This window comes from Dendropsophus ebraccatus, chromosome 14, assembly GCF_027789765.1.
Source record: "Dendropsophus ebraccatus isolate aDenEbr1 chromosome 14, aDenEbr1.pat, whole genome shotgun sequence".
In the NCBI taxonomy this organism is placed as follows: domain Eukaryota; kingdom Metazoa; phylum Chordata; class Amphibia; order Anura; family Hylidae; genus Dendropsophus; species Dendropsophus ebraccatus.
This window is the reverse complement of record NC_091467.1, coordinates 6,760,707-6,777,285: the sequence shown is the minus strand read 5'-3', so window position 1 is coordinate 6,777,285 and position 16,579 is coordinate 6,760,707. Positions and strand designations below refer to the sequence as shown.

Sequence of the window (16,579 nt, the reverse complement as noted above, 5' to 3'; positions counted from 1 at the left end):
GTATCTATGGCTGTGCACTAATATGGGGGTAACTATGGCTGTGCACTAATATGGGGGTAACTATGGCTGTGCACTAATATGGGGGTATCTATGGCTGTGCACTAATATGGGGGTAACTATGGCTGTGCACTAATATGGGGGTATCTATGGCTGTGCACTAATATGGGGGTAACTATGGCTGTGCACTAATATGGGGGTATCTATGGCTGTGCACTAATATGGGGGTAACTATGGCTGTGCAATAATATGGGGGTAACTATGGCTGTGCAGTAATATGGGGGTAACTATGGCTGGTGCACTATTATGGGGTAACTATGGCTGTGCAGTAATATGGGGGTAACTATGGCTGTGCAGTAATATGGGGGTAACTATGGCTGGTGCACTATTATGGGGTAACTATGGCTGTGCAGTAATATGGGGGTAACTATGGCTGTGCACTAATATGGGGTAACTATGGCTGTGCACTAATATGGGGGTATCTATGGCTGTGCACTAATATGGGGGCATCTATGGCCGGTGCACTAATATGGGGGTATCTAAGGCTGGTGCAGTAATATGGCGGTATCTAAGGCTGGTGCAGTAATATGGGGGGGATCTATGGCCGGTGAACTAATATGGGGGTATCTCTGGCTGGCACACTACGGTGGGGTATCTGGCTAGCAGTAGCACATTACGGTGGGGTATCTGGCTGGCACACTACGGTGGGGTATCTGGCTAGCAGTAGCACATTACGGTGGGGTATCTGGCTGGCACACTACGGTGGGGTATCTAGCTGGCACACTACGGTGGGGTATCTGGCTGGCACACTACGGTGGGGTATCTGTGGCTTTGCACTGTGTTGGCAGTGAAGCTGGCACTTTGTGCCCAGTGATTATAGTCAAATCCTCTGATCCCCCGATAGCTCGGTCTCGGCCATTGACAGTCTTGGGGTGTAGCAGACACCTTGGGGCTCCTGGACCCTCCTGTGTTGGTACCCTGCCTGCTCTGTGCCACTTATAGGACATCATATTTATGCCACTTGTGTACCCTCACATTCTGGGACCTCCCGTGCCGCCATACACAGTGTGTGCCACAATGTTCTGCACAAATCAGATGGGTGTTATCTCATGTGACATTTCAGTAGGGATCCGTGCCAGCTGACGGGTGATGCCACCCACCAGTATACATCATTTCCCCTGATAAATCAGCAGTACGTGACTCACTGTCTTATATCAGATGTGCAGGCTGCCACCCAGCTTTACTACCCCCTGATGGGCACAGTGCCTATCACCACAGAGGCGGGCAGGATGCCACCCAGCTTTACTGCCCATTAATGTGAATAGTGCGTATCACCACTGAGGCGGACAGGATGCCACCCAGCTTTCCTACTTGCTTATAGGCACAGTGCGTATCACCACAGAGGCAGGCAGGATGCCACCCAGCTTTCCTACCCACTTATAGGCACAGTGCGTATCACCACAGAGACGGCAGGATGTTAGGAAAGCTTGGGTGCAGCCAGGGCGGGATATGTAATGGACGTACAGGATGCCACCCAGCTTTTCCAGAAACAGATAAACCAGATGTCTGCCAACAAATGGTTAATAGCTATAGCCGCCATATATAGTTATATACACTGCTCAAAAAAAAATGGGAACACTTAAAGAGCATGTACCACCAGGTACATCTTCTTAAATTTGAACCCACTGATCGAATGGCGCCGTCACAGGAAAGCCAGTTCCGCGGTCCGTTTTTTGGACCGCAGCCCGGTTCCTGTGCACGGCGTCGTTCTATGCACCAGAACTGGCCGGTGCTCAAGCACTGGAGGTAGGCCGGCCCGCCCTCAGTGGGAGGGAATTCCCTTCCCTGTATAACGCGGCTCCATTAGAATGAATCCACGATGTGGTTGTTTGAGTTATCTACGATGTGGTTGTTTGAGTTATCTACGATGTGGTTGTTTGAATTAAACAGACTATATGGAATAGGCTGTCAGTGGTAATCCTTGTCCATGTGCTCTCCCTAATTCCAGATAGTAGCCTATACTAATTATATTCTAACCTCTAGGCCTTAACCAAGCCTTCAGCGACCTTAAGGAGTCCCTTCTTCAGCCAGGGATTGTAGCTAAGACTCAGGAGGGAAGATTCCCCCATGCAGGAGTATCCTGTATAGAATGGCTATAGGGTTATTGATGAAGTGGGTGCTACATCTCCCGATGAAGATGAGGATTTGGATACAGTAAGGTCTTATTTACCTACAGACAAAATAGCCAAGCTAATCAGAGCTGTCAGAGTACAGAACCAGCCGGAGGAAGATGATGACAGACCACTACCAGAGGTCGTAGAGGGTTGGACGTGGATGACTCTGTGTTGGACATGATGAAGGTTGAGTGTCAGAAGCCGGAGAAAGCTTATATACCTTGGTGGAAGAGAAATCTAAGGATCGGATGCCTGCGCCGAAGGTGGATGTAGCAGTTGCCAAGCTGTCCAAAAGAACCTTAGTTCCAGCAGACGACGGCTCTAGCCTAAAGGATCTGATGGATCGTCGTTTGGAGGCTTCTCTAAAGAGAGCATACTTAAAGTGACTCTGTACCCACAATCTGTCCCCCCCAAACCGCTTGTACCTTCAGATAGCTGCTTTTAATCCAAGATCTGTCCTGGGGTCCATTCGGCAGGTGATGCAGTTATTGTTTTAAAAACAACTTTTAAACTTGCAGCCCTGTGTCTAACGGCCGGGGCTTACATTAGTATATGCATTAGGCTGGCACAACCTCTTCTTCCCTCCTCCCCACCCTCCTCATGATTAGGAATGCTCCAGGCAGATTGCTTCCTATTCCCCAGCTTTGTGCATAATGAACATGGGCTGGATCATTAAGACACCTGTGCAAAGCTGAAACAGCAGTAAATTCCTAATGCTGAGGAGGGGAGGAGAGGTGTGCCAGCCTAATGCATATACAAATGTAAGCCCCGGCCGTTAGACACAGCGCTGTAGGATTAAAAATTGTTAAAACAGTAACTGCATCCCCTGCCGAACGGACCCCAGGACAGATCTTGGATTAAAGGTAGCTATTCGAAGGTACAAGGGGTTTGGGGGGTCAGTTTGTGGGTACAGAGTCACTTTAACGGCTACTGCCAAAGAGGCTGTGTCTATTTCAGCTTTAGGTTTAAACAGGTAAATATGGGGATTGATTACCTGTACAATGCCTTATCTCAGCAAATGAGACTTGCTGGGAGGTCCATGTCCCTAACAACCGCAAGACGTAGAGCTTTATGGTTGAGACCCTGGACCGGCCATGTTTCTTTTAAGTATTTTTTATGTAACCTGTAATATTCTCCGGACCGTTTGTTCAGCACAGAGCTGGATTAGCTTATGTTTGACCTTTCGGATAAGAAAGGCAAAACCCCTCAGAGGGTAAGCCATTCTTCTAGGGGGGAGAGGAGCCTATGCCACTAGGAAAAGTAACACGCGCCAACAGGCAAAGGGAACCACAAAAAGTCAGACTTCTGATGGTTCGGACCTTCCAGTGGGAGGTAGACTAACTTTTTTTGCCAAGGCCTGGGTATCTGCGATAAAAGATCCCTGGGACCTAAATTTAGTTCAGGAGGGTTACTCCCTTTTTCTGGATCCATATCCCCCAGAGAGGTTTAATTTCACGGATGCCAGGACCCCCGAGAGGAAAGGTCCTGGTAGAAGAGATCCAGTTGTTTATTTCCAAACATGCATTGGAGGAGGTTCCTCCACAGGACTGGGGAAAAGGAGTTTACTCGCCAGTATGTTTGGTTCCCAAACCCTCCGGCAAATAGAGGTTAATAATCGATTTACATTTCCTCAATCAGTACGTTGTAAAGAAAAAGTTTCGGATTGACACCATAAGGTCAGTTCAGTTTGTCCTTCGCAGGCATGAATTCCTAGCATCTCTCGATCTGCAGGACGCATATTTCCATATACCAATTTGGCCTTCTCACAGGAAATTCCTACCGATCGCAGTATATGTCAAGGAACAACTGAAACATCTACGGTTCAAAGTGTTACCCTTTGGCATAAGCACAGCTCCCTTTGTGTTCACCAAAGTGGTGTCCTCAGTAGTAGCGGAACTCAGGCTCCAGGGTATCAGGATAATACCCTATTTGGACGACTGGTTGATCATGGCAGGCATGGCAGAGCTCCTGAGCGCGGATGTCCGTACAGTACTCCAGTTCGTCCAACAACTGGGGTGGATTGTCAATCACAAGAAATCCGATCTCACCCCTTCAACGTCCAAGACGTTTCTGGAATTTATAGTGGACACAATAGAGATGAGGCTGTTTCTAACACCAGAGAGGAAGATGAGAATTTTTTGAGGATGCCAATTTCTTTCAGAACCAAGGCAGGTCCCCATATGAACATTTATGAGATTTTTAGGCCTCCTTTCCTCCATGGCGGATGCTGTACCTTGGGCCCTCTGGCACATGCGCACTCTGCTAAACAGAACTTTTACAATCATGGGACAGATCCCAAGAGACCTTAGCCAACAAGATCATCATATATGTGCACAGCAGAAGATCCCTTCATTGGTGGAACAGCATAAAAAAATGGGCTGCAGATAGAAGAGCCTCAGTGGATAATCCTCACCACCGATGCATCTGGAACAGGATGGGGGGCTTATCTGGAAGATCCTCAAGTCTCAGGGGTTTGGACGCAGGAACAATCTCTGTCTTCCAATGCCAGAGAATTGAGAGCAATAGGTCTAGCCCCACGTCATTTTGCTCTGGACCTTTGCTCTGAACAAAATTGTGTGTGTTTGTTATATCAACAAACAAGGAGGCCCCAAACCACAAGCTCTCCTCAAGGAGGTAGAGAGGATCTTCAACTGGGCAGAGGGGAGAATAGCGGGGTTATCCACAACCCATATCAAAGGGGAACCGAATGTTCTAGCGGATTTCACTAGGGGAATGGAGTTTGAAGAAGGAGATCTTGGACCAATTGGTGGACAAGTGGGGTTCTCCCCAGGTAAACCTGATGGCGACGCGTACCAATGCCAAACTCCAGAACTTCTGTTTCCTATACGCTGCCGACAGCCCAGTGGTGATAGATGCAATGACATTACCTAGGGAGTACCAGCTGGCATACATATTTCCGCCTGTATCAATGATACCGAGAGTATTAGCAAAGATCAGGCGAGACCAGGCGTCAGTAATTGCGATTATTCCCTTCTGGCTGAAGAGAGTGTGGTTCTCTGTCCTCTGGAACATAAGCAAAGGGGACTTCTGGAAAATACTGCTGCATCAGGACTTTCTCTCCCAGAACAAGCATCTCTGCAACAACTTGACGTTGTTTAATCTGACAGCCTGGAGACTAATAGGCCCCTATTGAGAACCAGCAGGTTATCTCAAAGAGTGTTTGAGACGCTCTCTCACTCTAGGTGTGAGGCGACCAACGTATCCTATGAGAGGATAAAAAGGATATTTCAGCGCCGGGCTACTCCTAAAGGTATTAATCTAGACTCTCCCTCAGTACTAGAGATATTGGACTTCCTGCAGGATGGGTTTGACAGGGGCCTTGGACCTAGTTCCCTAAGGGTACACATGGCGGCCATGTCTGGATTTCTAGGTCGGAAATTGCTACTCGTTCAGACCCCCGTTGGTCAAACCTGTCTCTGCTTGGGATCTCAGCCTAGTTCTCAAACGCCTCTGACTGGAACCCTTTGAGCCTTTACAAGACGCAGAACTTAAGTTCCTCACTATGAAGGTGGTACTCTTACTAGCGATCACATCTGCCAAGAGAGTCGGAGAATTACAGGCCCTAGGCTCGGCAGAGCCATATGTATCTTTCTTTGCTGACAAAGTTATTCTAAGATACTTACCATCTTTTAGACCCAAGGTACCTTCACAGATGAACTTAAACCAATCAATTCTTCTACCGTTTTTTTCTCCTCCATCGGAAGAGGAACAGGATTTTTTCTCACTTGACGTTGTTCGAGCTCTTCGAACATACCTTTCTAGGGTGATGAAATGTAGGAAGGAAGAAAATCTACCTATCCTGTTTCACGGGAAATTCAAAGGCAAAAAGGCCTCCAAGCCTTCTGTCTATGGTGGAAAACGAACTGTATAAGAACTTGTTACGACCTGGAAGGACTCCAGCCACCAGAGTTCTTGAAAGCTCATTCTGCAAGAGCAGTATCCACATCCTGGGCCGAGAGGTGCTCGGTTCCCATTAAAAATATATGCTTATACGCAACTTGGACTTCTGCTTTGATGTTCGTCAAACACTACCGTCTAGACAAGGCGAACTGAGTTCGCTAGATCGGTGTTGAGCGCTGTATCTACAGAGTGCCCTCCCAGTGGGGGTATTTCTTGCTAGATCCCCATCTGTTGTGAGGCTAATAGGATGTAAGGGAAGTTAAGATTTTTATTATGTTAATGTGTTTTCCCTGAGTCCTATTTGCATCACAAGAGTCCCTCCCTATTGACTACTTTAAAATTAACTGAGGTAAAGGTGGTCTGACGCCGAGATATAGCCTCCAGGGGGTGGAGTTACAGGTCTGATTTTATTATAATTCCTTCGTCCTATGAGCTCATAGGGGCGGAGAACACCCCATCTGTTTTGATGCTATCATTTTGGGGGAGATTTATCAAAGGGTGTAAAATTTAGACTGGTGACAGTCTGGTGACAGCTCAGCTTTCCTTTCAGCACTGCCTAAAGCTGAGCTGTGATTGGTTGCTGTGGGTAGTTTGCACCAGTCACCACACACCCTTTGATAAATCTCCCCCAAAATGTTAAAGGGGTAGTGCGGCGGTAAAAAATTATTCACAGAATAACACACATTACAAAGTTATACAACTTTGTAATGTATGTTATGTCTGTGAATGGCCCCCTTCCCCGTGTCCCACCACCCCCACCCGTGTACCCGGAAGTGTAGTGCTTTATACATACCTGATCCGTGCCGACACGCGTCCGTCATCTTGTGCCAAACGTCATCTTCGGCCGGCCCGAACACCTTCGATCTTCCCGAGTGCTGGCTGTGTCATCAGCTGCTCAGCCGGCTGGCCGAAGATGACGTTTGGCACAAGATGGCGGACGCGTGTCGGCACGGATCAGGTATGTATAAAGCACTACACTTCCGGGTACACGGGTGGGGGTGGTGGGACACGGGGAAGGGGGCCATTCACAGACATAACATACATTACAAAGTTGTATAACTTTGTAATGTGTGTTATTCTGTGAATAATTTTTTACCGCCGCACTACCCCTTTAACATCAGTCACATCTAGGAGGGGGATATATATATATATATATATATAGGTATATAGGTCCCTGACGAAGTCGCATTGTGCGACGCAACGCGTTGGGCAGTTCTCCTCCATCTGTCCATTTCATATTGGCCGCGGTACAGGTTGTATAGATTAGTCTTTTTTTTACCATTTAATATTTTGTACCTGGGCCTGTTTTTTCTGTCTGTAGAGGAAAGTGTCAGTTTATCATGCACTTTTGACACATTATTATGCACTATCTGCACTTTGCCTCTACATACAGTGGTTATTATATTGGCTTCCCTTATTTATGGGATTGAGGCAGTTCATTACTGCCATCTTGTGGACAGTGGTTCCAGTGCAGCTTACTGTGGCGTGCACTATGTTTACATGTTTTTAAGTGTTTTTATGTTTTGTGTCTGTACTCTAATAAACATATTTTTGATTAATTATTTTGGGTGTGCTGGTTCAGTACTTCTCTTTTCTCTTTCTTGACATTTATATATTAGTCACATCTAGATGGGGGGTATATATATTGTCGAGGTGCCTTCCCAAAGAAGGCCTGCTGTTGTTGGCTGTCTCCTAATTAAGTTGGAGAATGGGTCCGGATCCCCTCTCCCACACCATGCACTTAGAATGAAGACACAGACAACGTATCTTGCAAACAAGTCTGGTGTAAATGGGCCCAGTTTTATTATGGTGATCACATTTTATAGACAGATAAAATATAGGGTGGTAACAAATGCTAATAAGACATAGATGAGGCGGTGCTAGTGATTTAGATATTCAGTCATGCGCAATAGCATCTATATTAGTATCCATTATTATTATTCAAAAAGGTTAGAATAACACATTCTGTGCAATGATACTTTCACATTATTCCCACTGTAACAGACAGGCAACTTTCCTCTGAGAATGTCCTTGAACACTGATAAACATGTCTCTGAGGGAAATAGTTCTTGAGACAAAACATTCTTTCTAGTGTCATATCAGAAGTTTTCTAAGGTAAGCAATGTTCCAACTATCTCTGAGAACCCACCTTTATTTATACAGAAAAAACCAATGGATATGAATGTAAAATGCAAAGTCATACACTATATACGTCGTCAACTTCAAAAAACTAATAACTACGGATATATTTTGACAGATATGGTATTAAATGTTCAATTAAAATTGTTTACATAAGGATGTTGATACATACATAAGGATGCTAAAAAACATTTGTTATCTGCTTATGAGAATTATAGAATAACATTTATTATCTGCTGGGAACAGGTTTATTATCTGCTGGGAACAGGTTCAGTCACATAGGAGAGTTCCATAATCTCGAAACCAGCTGTATATCCTTGAACAAGTTCAGTGAAAGTTCCATGAGAAAAAGTCTTATTGTTTCTTTCAAACTTTGGATGGAAAAGGATTTATTTTTCTTTCAAACTTTGGATGGATTAACTCATTCCTCTCAGTGTCCCCCCTTTTTGGCGATGATGAAGAAATCTGGGTCCTGGACAGGATTAAATCCCAGTATGCACCCTAAACACTCTCTGACCGGCGAGGGTTGTCAGGGTGCGGATGCTTCTGGGTCCAACACCATCACCTAGAGCCACATGGGCATATCCTCCTCCAAGAAATTTCCTCATCATAACGCCAATCTAGAAGGAAAAGAAACAAACATCATTACTTATATAGTATAAGATTTAGTCTTTGTAACTTTCTGACAACAACAGCATAATCCTTTGATTATACAATAGACCAATAAAAGAAACAACATGATCTGAAAAATTGTTTGTAGTATTCCCATGAACCATCCTCCCATACCATTGAACCAATTTGCAGGATTTAAGCTAGCTAATGCCCCTGACCACCATTTATCCTGGTCTGACAGAATCATCTCATCATGTTTTTTCCTTAGTTGTGCAATTTTATCCAGTCCTGCTGTGATTTGCACTATTCCCTGATCATTTACATAATGACAACATGTAGGGCCAACTACCTGACACATCCCCCCTTGAGCAGCAGTCAGAAAATCAAGCACCACAGTGTGCTGGTTAGTAACTACCATAAGTTGCCTCTGTACTGCTACTGAGGTGTTAAGTATATCCAGTATGTCAAATATCTGATCATCTAAATAGTCTGTGGCTCCAACTAATTTGTCCCAAGTTTGCATCACCATAAGATACAGAAATAAAGTACTAAAAAATTTGTTGAAAGTTATAGATGGCGGAACAAACTTACAGCAGATGAGATAGGTAGGTCTGCAATAACCGAAAGAAAATACTAAACAATGAGTGAGTCTGTACAGTATACATAAATATACAGCTTAGTTACAACAAAACAAATAAAAGCTTATTATCAATACCCAAAATAACATATATATATATATGACAAATACCTCTCCGGATTTTATCAAAATAACCAAACCTTATTGTCTTATCACTGTATATAACAGACGTGACTCTATAACAAGGACTTTAAAAAGTTTCTGAAAAAGGAAAGTTTAGATGTGAGCAAATCTTATCTCATGGCAAAATTAAAATAAAAAGTTGATTGACACATAAACTAAAAACAGCACAACAGGTAAATGCAATAAAATCTCCACAATGTGACCTACTATGTAACCACTAGATTCACTTATAATAACCAGATAGTGAATTCACAATCTTCAGTACGGGATTCTCAAAATTTCCACTTCTTTTTAGTCTTTTTACTTCATTTTGTACCTAGAAAAGATCTTTATGATTAGATCACACAGGACTAATGACTGGTCGCATGGTCACATCTCTTCCTGTACATAATCATATAGTATAATACATACACCAATAATATGAAGTAACTCGGCGCTTATTACCGATATAATATTTGGATCCTACTGAATTGTCTCTTGTTTCACTGAGATCATCACATATTACACATAAAATAACCACCATAGAAATAAAGCAAAGTGTAAACGATACATCACCTAAGGTTTCAAAGCCTTTTTATGAGAATAATATATCATATGATCCTTTTTGTAATAGTAGCATTGGTATGGATCCTTTATCCTTAAACCCATCTTTTGACTGACAGGCCTCTTTACACTCTTGGCCTCAGTTATATCGCTTCTTTTAAGGCCACTAGTATCACCTCAGACATTGGCTTTGTCGTCTCCCATAGTTTTGGCTTGACCTGTAAAGAAGACACCAATACAGACAAGGACATACCTATATAGACCACCTGTGGCAGGTAGATGACGTCCACTTACATTCCCTGAAACAGGCAGGAAGATGACAGACTATGCAGACAGGCACTTTACCGTGTTACTTACAGTAGGTTATGGCAGGTGTAGACAATACAGCCGTACACAACCCTCTCTGCTATATTTGTTGTCCCCTGGGCCGCCCAATGTGAGGATACTACACCACATTACACATGGCTTCCTTCTGCTGGTTTTGTCAGACAACTTACAGTGGGATACAAGGCAGGCGGCAAACACAGTTACTTACTTACTGTCTGACTGCCATCTTTACCCTGTACCTCCTCTCCATCCGCTGGTCTCACAGCTTGTTGCTGATTGTCTCTGGAAAAGACTTAAAAACAAACAGATCCACCTCTCCTCCTCCACCTGTACACTATGTACGGTTACCTCAGGAAGAGACTGGAAACATCTCCCCATTCCCTTGTACGCTTTGTACGCTGTTACCTTGGGAAGAGCACAGAAACCACCGCATCACCAGCTTCATCCATCACCCTTTTTGGCATCAGGGTTTGTCTGCGTGAACGTTGCGTCAGCCGCTCTATGGCAGCTTTTCTTCACATTACACAGTTTTTGGTTTTTTTTCAAGTGTTTTTGGTAAGCCCAGGGACCAAACAAATCTCTAATTTGCCAATTAACCCATAATGGTGGGCTTCATATAGACATCTGCACAGTTACCTTCAACCATCCTACATGTCTCAGTGATTGTCCTCACCTCCAGCTTATGGCAGGAGCGGTTTCTGCAGTGGAACGTCACTCTGCATGGCGGTCACCATACATCCTTGCGTCTTGTGTCATCCATCTTTGAAAAGTCTGAGATAATCTACAATGAAAACTTTTAAACTTTCATTAATATTTGAGCTTTCAATTACATTTTCATCTTTCACAATTTAAAATATCAAAATTAACTACTCCATCAAAATGGGCTGCTCCCATTTCCATACACAAAATATATATATATATTGGGGGGCATAAGGAGTGCAGACTGGAGCCATGGATATGGGTTTGGCTTTACTAGGGATAAAACAATACATATATATTCATGAGCTAGTCTGCCATAATCATCACAAAACTGTTAACCCTAAAAATAAAAACATTAAAAAAATAATCAAACTCTGTACACTCGTCCCATATTAAACTTCTTTTGATTAAAAAAAGTAAATAAATCAGCTGAAATGAATATTCCTTCAATCCGCTGCTCTTATCAGTAAACAGAACACTCTGTAACCTCACTTCACTTCTAACCTTGAGCAGTGAAATCATAGATACAATAGTTAAAACTTCTTGGAAGTTTTTTTTCTAACATCCTTGAAGTTACAGAAGATATCAGCGCTGTGCTCTTATGCACCAGACTGTAACCTTGGACAGTGGCACACATACTTATTAGGATAGATGTGTACACATATATATATATATATATATATATATATATATATATATATATATATATATATAAAAACACTTGTTAAATAAAGTTACATAGAAATATATATTACAGTAGTAAGTTACTACTCCTTAGAAATATCATACGTTGGGGACACACACTTAAAGAAAATCTGCTTACAATATACCTTTGTCTAACTTTCTTCTCCATCAGGTAATAATATTCATTAATAAATGTGCAAAACAGTTGTTAGACTCTATCGGAGAATCCTGTGCCCGCCCCCTCAGTGACACTAAGCAGTATGGGCGGAGGACAGAAATGCCAGGAGTTAAAATGGCCACCGGACTAGATAACCGGATATAGGGGTGTTGGCTTAGGGCATGGTTTTGAGACGTCACAATTATAATACAGACGTGGATGATATGTGGGAGTGGTTGGCTTTCCGTCGCCATCTTTGAGGGCTGATTACAGAAAAGTGGCGTAGCTAAATAAGCAAATGTTCCACGGTCGGGACAACAGAAAATGATCAACATTTTGTAACACGTAACATACTTCCAAAGCGGAACACCAGCTTAGTAAGACTGGCTGAAATACAACCGTATATAATGTAGGAGCGTACATTACATTACACTAACAGCTCTGATTCTTTTTTTTTCCTAATGCTGCTTGCATGTGATCTGCAGCCCTCAGAGCTGGTTGATGGCCTTGTACAAAACATAACAAATAACACACATTATGTACTTTGTATGCTGCTTCACTACGCAGCATTAATTAACCTATTCAGCTCTCTCAGTACTGTATCTAGCAATGAGCTGGACTGTTCTCCTTGTCTGAGTACGTGGCTTTGTACTTAGACACTTACATGGCAATGTACACTATTTGAGGTTAGGCTGCTACCTCCACAAAAGGCATTGGTCTTACTATCAGGTAAGGGGCACTTTAAATCAAAGTAACTACTTCAACAGCCGACCAAAGGGAAGATTCCTGCAGAACAAAGGGTCTATACGCCACCATTGGAGGTAGGTTGGCTTTTCGCAGGATCTGGGGTTTGTATACAGATATAAACTGGGTACAATGGTGTAACATAATGATGTGGCTTGGGTCTGCCACACACACTACAATATTCTGTCTTATCTAGATATTGCTGGTAACCAGCACATGACATGTCCACCCATTATCAATTATTAATCCTCCCCTTGTTTCTTGGACTTTAGTCCAAGTATTGGGGTTAAAAACAGCATCGTGTTGGATGTTAAAATATTTCAACATTGCTTTTGCCCTTTTTCTCTTGTTCTTTGCCATATCGGCAGGTCACTATGTGGGTTGCAGAAACCCCTTTTTGCTTGTTCTTTGCCATATCGGCAGGTCACTATGTGGGTTGCAGAAACCCCTTTTAATTCTGTGTGTCCCATTTTATATTACTTCGTGATCGTATAACAGGAGGCACCCAGAATGATCAACTGATGATTTTCTTTCTTGTGTCCTGTACACTTGTGACCACGGATCAATTACTTCGTGATCGTATAACAGGAGGCACCCAGAATGATCAACTGATGATTTTCTTTCTTGTGTCCTGTACACTTGTGACCACGGATCAATTACTTCGTGATCGTATAACAGGAGGCACCCAGAATGATCAACTGATGATTTTCTTTCTTGTGTCCTGTACACTTATGACCACGGATCACTACCAAAAGCTGGGACTTAGAATATTCCACGGTTCAGGGCTTCCTTCTCTTATGTTGAAATACACTCTTGCTGCTATGTAGATTGCAAAACAAGTTACCCCAAGTATACAGAGGACAGTAATAGGCATATCACAGATCTTTCCCTTGGAAACAACCAGACCACTGTCCAGCGTCCTTGTATAGTTAGGCTACTAGGCTCATTCCAAAGTGGTTTTAGCACTGGCACTGTTCCCACCGCACAACGCTCCGTGTTTATGAGGATCTGTGTGACAACCACGGCCGGGCTCTGGGTAACAGTTTTAGCCTGAATGAGCAATTCTTCGCCTACTATATACTAACCCTCACAGGCTAGGACAAACAGACATAGAACAGCCAACAAGAGGAGAACAAAGTTCAAATTGACACGCCTATCGTGAGTTCACTTTGATAACTTACTCTGCAGAGGTAGGTGAGAAAAGATGTGAAGGAGGAGAGCACAGAAAAGAGTAAACAAATTTTTTACTCTTACCTGGCCAGGTTTTGTGGTCTCCTTGTTCACCTTTCTCTCCCCTGGTACAGCAGTGCAGGTCATCCGATCTCCCGATGTAATGGGCGTGTCCCTGTTCAAAGGGCGCCAATAATGTCGAGGTGCCTTCCCAAAGAAGGCCTGCTGTTGTTGGCTGTCTCCTAATTAAGTTGGAGAATGGGTCCGGATCCCCTCTCCCACACCATGCACTTAGAATGAAGACACAGACAACGTATCTTGCAAACAAGTCTGGTGTAAATGGGCCCAGTTTTATTATGGTGATCACATTTTATAGACAGATAAAATATAGGGTGGTAACAAATGCTAATAAGACATAGATGAGGCGGTGCTAGTGATTTAGATATTCAGTCATGCGCAATAGCATCTATATTAGTATCCATTATTATTATTCAAAAAGGTTAGAATAACACATTCTGTGCAGTGATACTTTCACATTATTCCCACTGTAACAGACAGGCAACTTTCCTCTGAGAATGTCCTTGAACACTGATAAACATGTCTCTGAGGGAAATAGTTCTTGAGACAAAACATTCTTTCTAGTGTCATATCAGAAGTTTTCTAAGGTAAGCAATGTTCCAACTATCTCTGAGAACCCACCTTTGTTTATACCGAAAAAAACCAATGGATATGAATGTAAAATGCAAAGTCATACACTATATACGTCGTCAACTTCAAAAAACTAATAACTACGGATATATTTTGACAGATATGGTATTAAATGTTCAATTAAAATTGTTTACATAAGGATGTTGATACATACATAAGGATGCTAAAAAACATTTGTTATCTGCTTATGAGAATTATAGAATAACATTTATTATCTGCTGGGAACAGGTTTATTATCTGCTGGGAACAGGTTCAGTCACATAGGAGAGTTCCATAATCTCGAAACCAGCTGTATATCCTTGAACAAGTTCAGTGAAAGTTCCATGAGAAAAAGTCTTATTGTTTCTTTCAAACTTTGGATGGAAAAGGATTTATTTTTCTTTCAAACTTTGGATGGATTAACTCATTCCTCTCAATATATATATTAGTCACATCTAGGAGGGGTATATGTATCTGTTACATCTAGGAGGGGTGTATGTATATATATATATATATATATATATATATATATATATATATATATATATACACACACACACACACTACCGTTCAAAAGTTTGGGGTCGCCCAAACAATTTTGTGTTTGTGAAATGAATAGAAAATAGAGACAAGACATTGACAAGGTTAGAAATACTGATTTGTATGTGAAATAACATTGTTCTTACATCACACTTTGCTTCCGTCCCAGAATCCTCCTTTTGCAGCAATTCCAGCATTGCACACCTTTGGCATTCTAGCTATTAATCTGTTGGGGTAAGCTGGAGAAATTGCCCCCCACGCTTCTAGAAGCAGCTCCCACAAGTTGGATTGGTTGGATGGGCACTTCTGGCGTACCATACGGTCCAGCTGCTCCCACAATGGGGTGGTGATCTGGTGACTGCGCTGGCCACTCCATTACCTATGATAGAATACCAGCTGCTGCTTCTGCTGGAAATAGTTCTTGCACAATTTGGAGGTGTTTAGGGTCATTGTCCTGTTGTAGGATGAAATTGGCTCCAACCAAGCGCTGTCCACTGGGTATGGCATGGCGGTGCAGAGTGATGGCCTTCCTTATTCACAATCCCTTTTACCCTGTACAAATCTCCCACCTTACCAGCACCAACCCCAGACCATCACATGACCTCCACCATGTATAACAGATGGCGTCAGGCATTCTTCCAGCATCTTCTCATTTCTTCTGCGTCTCACAAACGTTCTTCTTTGTCATCCAAACACCTCAAACTTGGATTCATCCGTCCACAACACTTTTTTCCAGTCTTCCTCTGCCCAATCTCTGTGTTCTTTTGCCCATCTTAATCTTTTTCTTTTATTGGCCAGTCTCAGATACGGCTTTTTCTTTGCCACTCTGCCCTGAAGCCCAAAATCCCGCAGCCGCCTCTTCCCTGTAGATGGTGACCCTGGTGTTTTGCGGGTACTATTTAATGAAGATCCCAGTTGGGGACCTGTGAGGCGTCTGTTTCTCAAACTAGAGACTCTAATGTGCTTATCTTCTTGCTTAGTTGTGCAACGCGGCCTCCCACTTCTTTTTCTACTCTGGTTAGAGCCCGTTTGTGCTGTCCTCTGAAGGGTGTAGTACACACTGTTGCAGGAAATCTTCAATTTCTTAGCAATTTTTCGCATGGAATAGCCTTCATATCTAAGAACAAGAATAGACTGTCGAGTTTCAGATGAAAGTTCTCTTTTTCTGGCCATTTTGAGCGTTTAATTGACCCCACAAATGTGATGCTCCAGAAACACAATCTGCTCAAAGGAAGGTCAGTTTTGTAGCTTCTGTAACGAGCTAGACTGTTTTCAGATGTGTGAACATGATTGCACAAGGGTTTTCTAATCATCAATCAAAGTACAGCGCTTTTCCTTCAAAAATAAGGACATTTTAATGTGACCCCAAACTTTTGAACAGTAGTGTGTGTATATATATATATATATATATATATATATATAATC

General features: G+C 42.9%; 1 long non-coding RNA gene across 1 annotated transcript; it reads right to left on the bottom strand.

Moving 5' to 3' along the window:
• Positions 1 to 7,860: 7,860 nt before the first annotated feature.
• Positions 7,861 to 15,045, bottom strand: LOC138771638 (uncharacterized). Its single transcript, XR_011359667.1, has 2 exons — positions 14,012 to 15,045; positions 7,861 to 8,851 (listed from the first exon to the last, which is right to left on the bottom strand). It is a non-coding gene; the product is annotated as an uncharacterized lncRNA (long non-coding RNA).
• Positions 15,046 to 16,579: the final 1,534 nt, after the last annotated feature.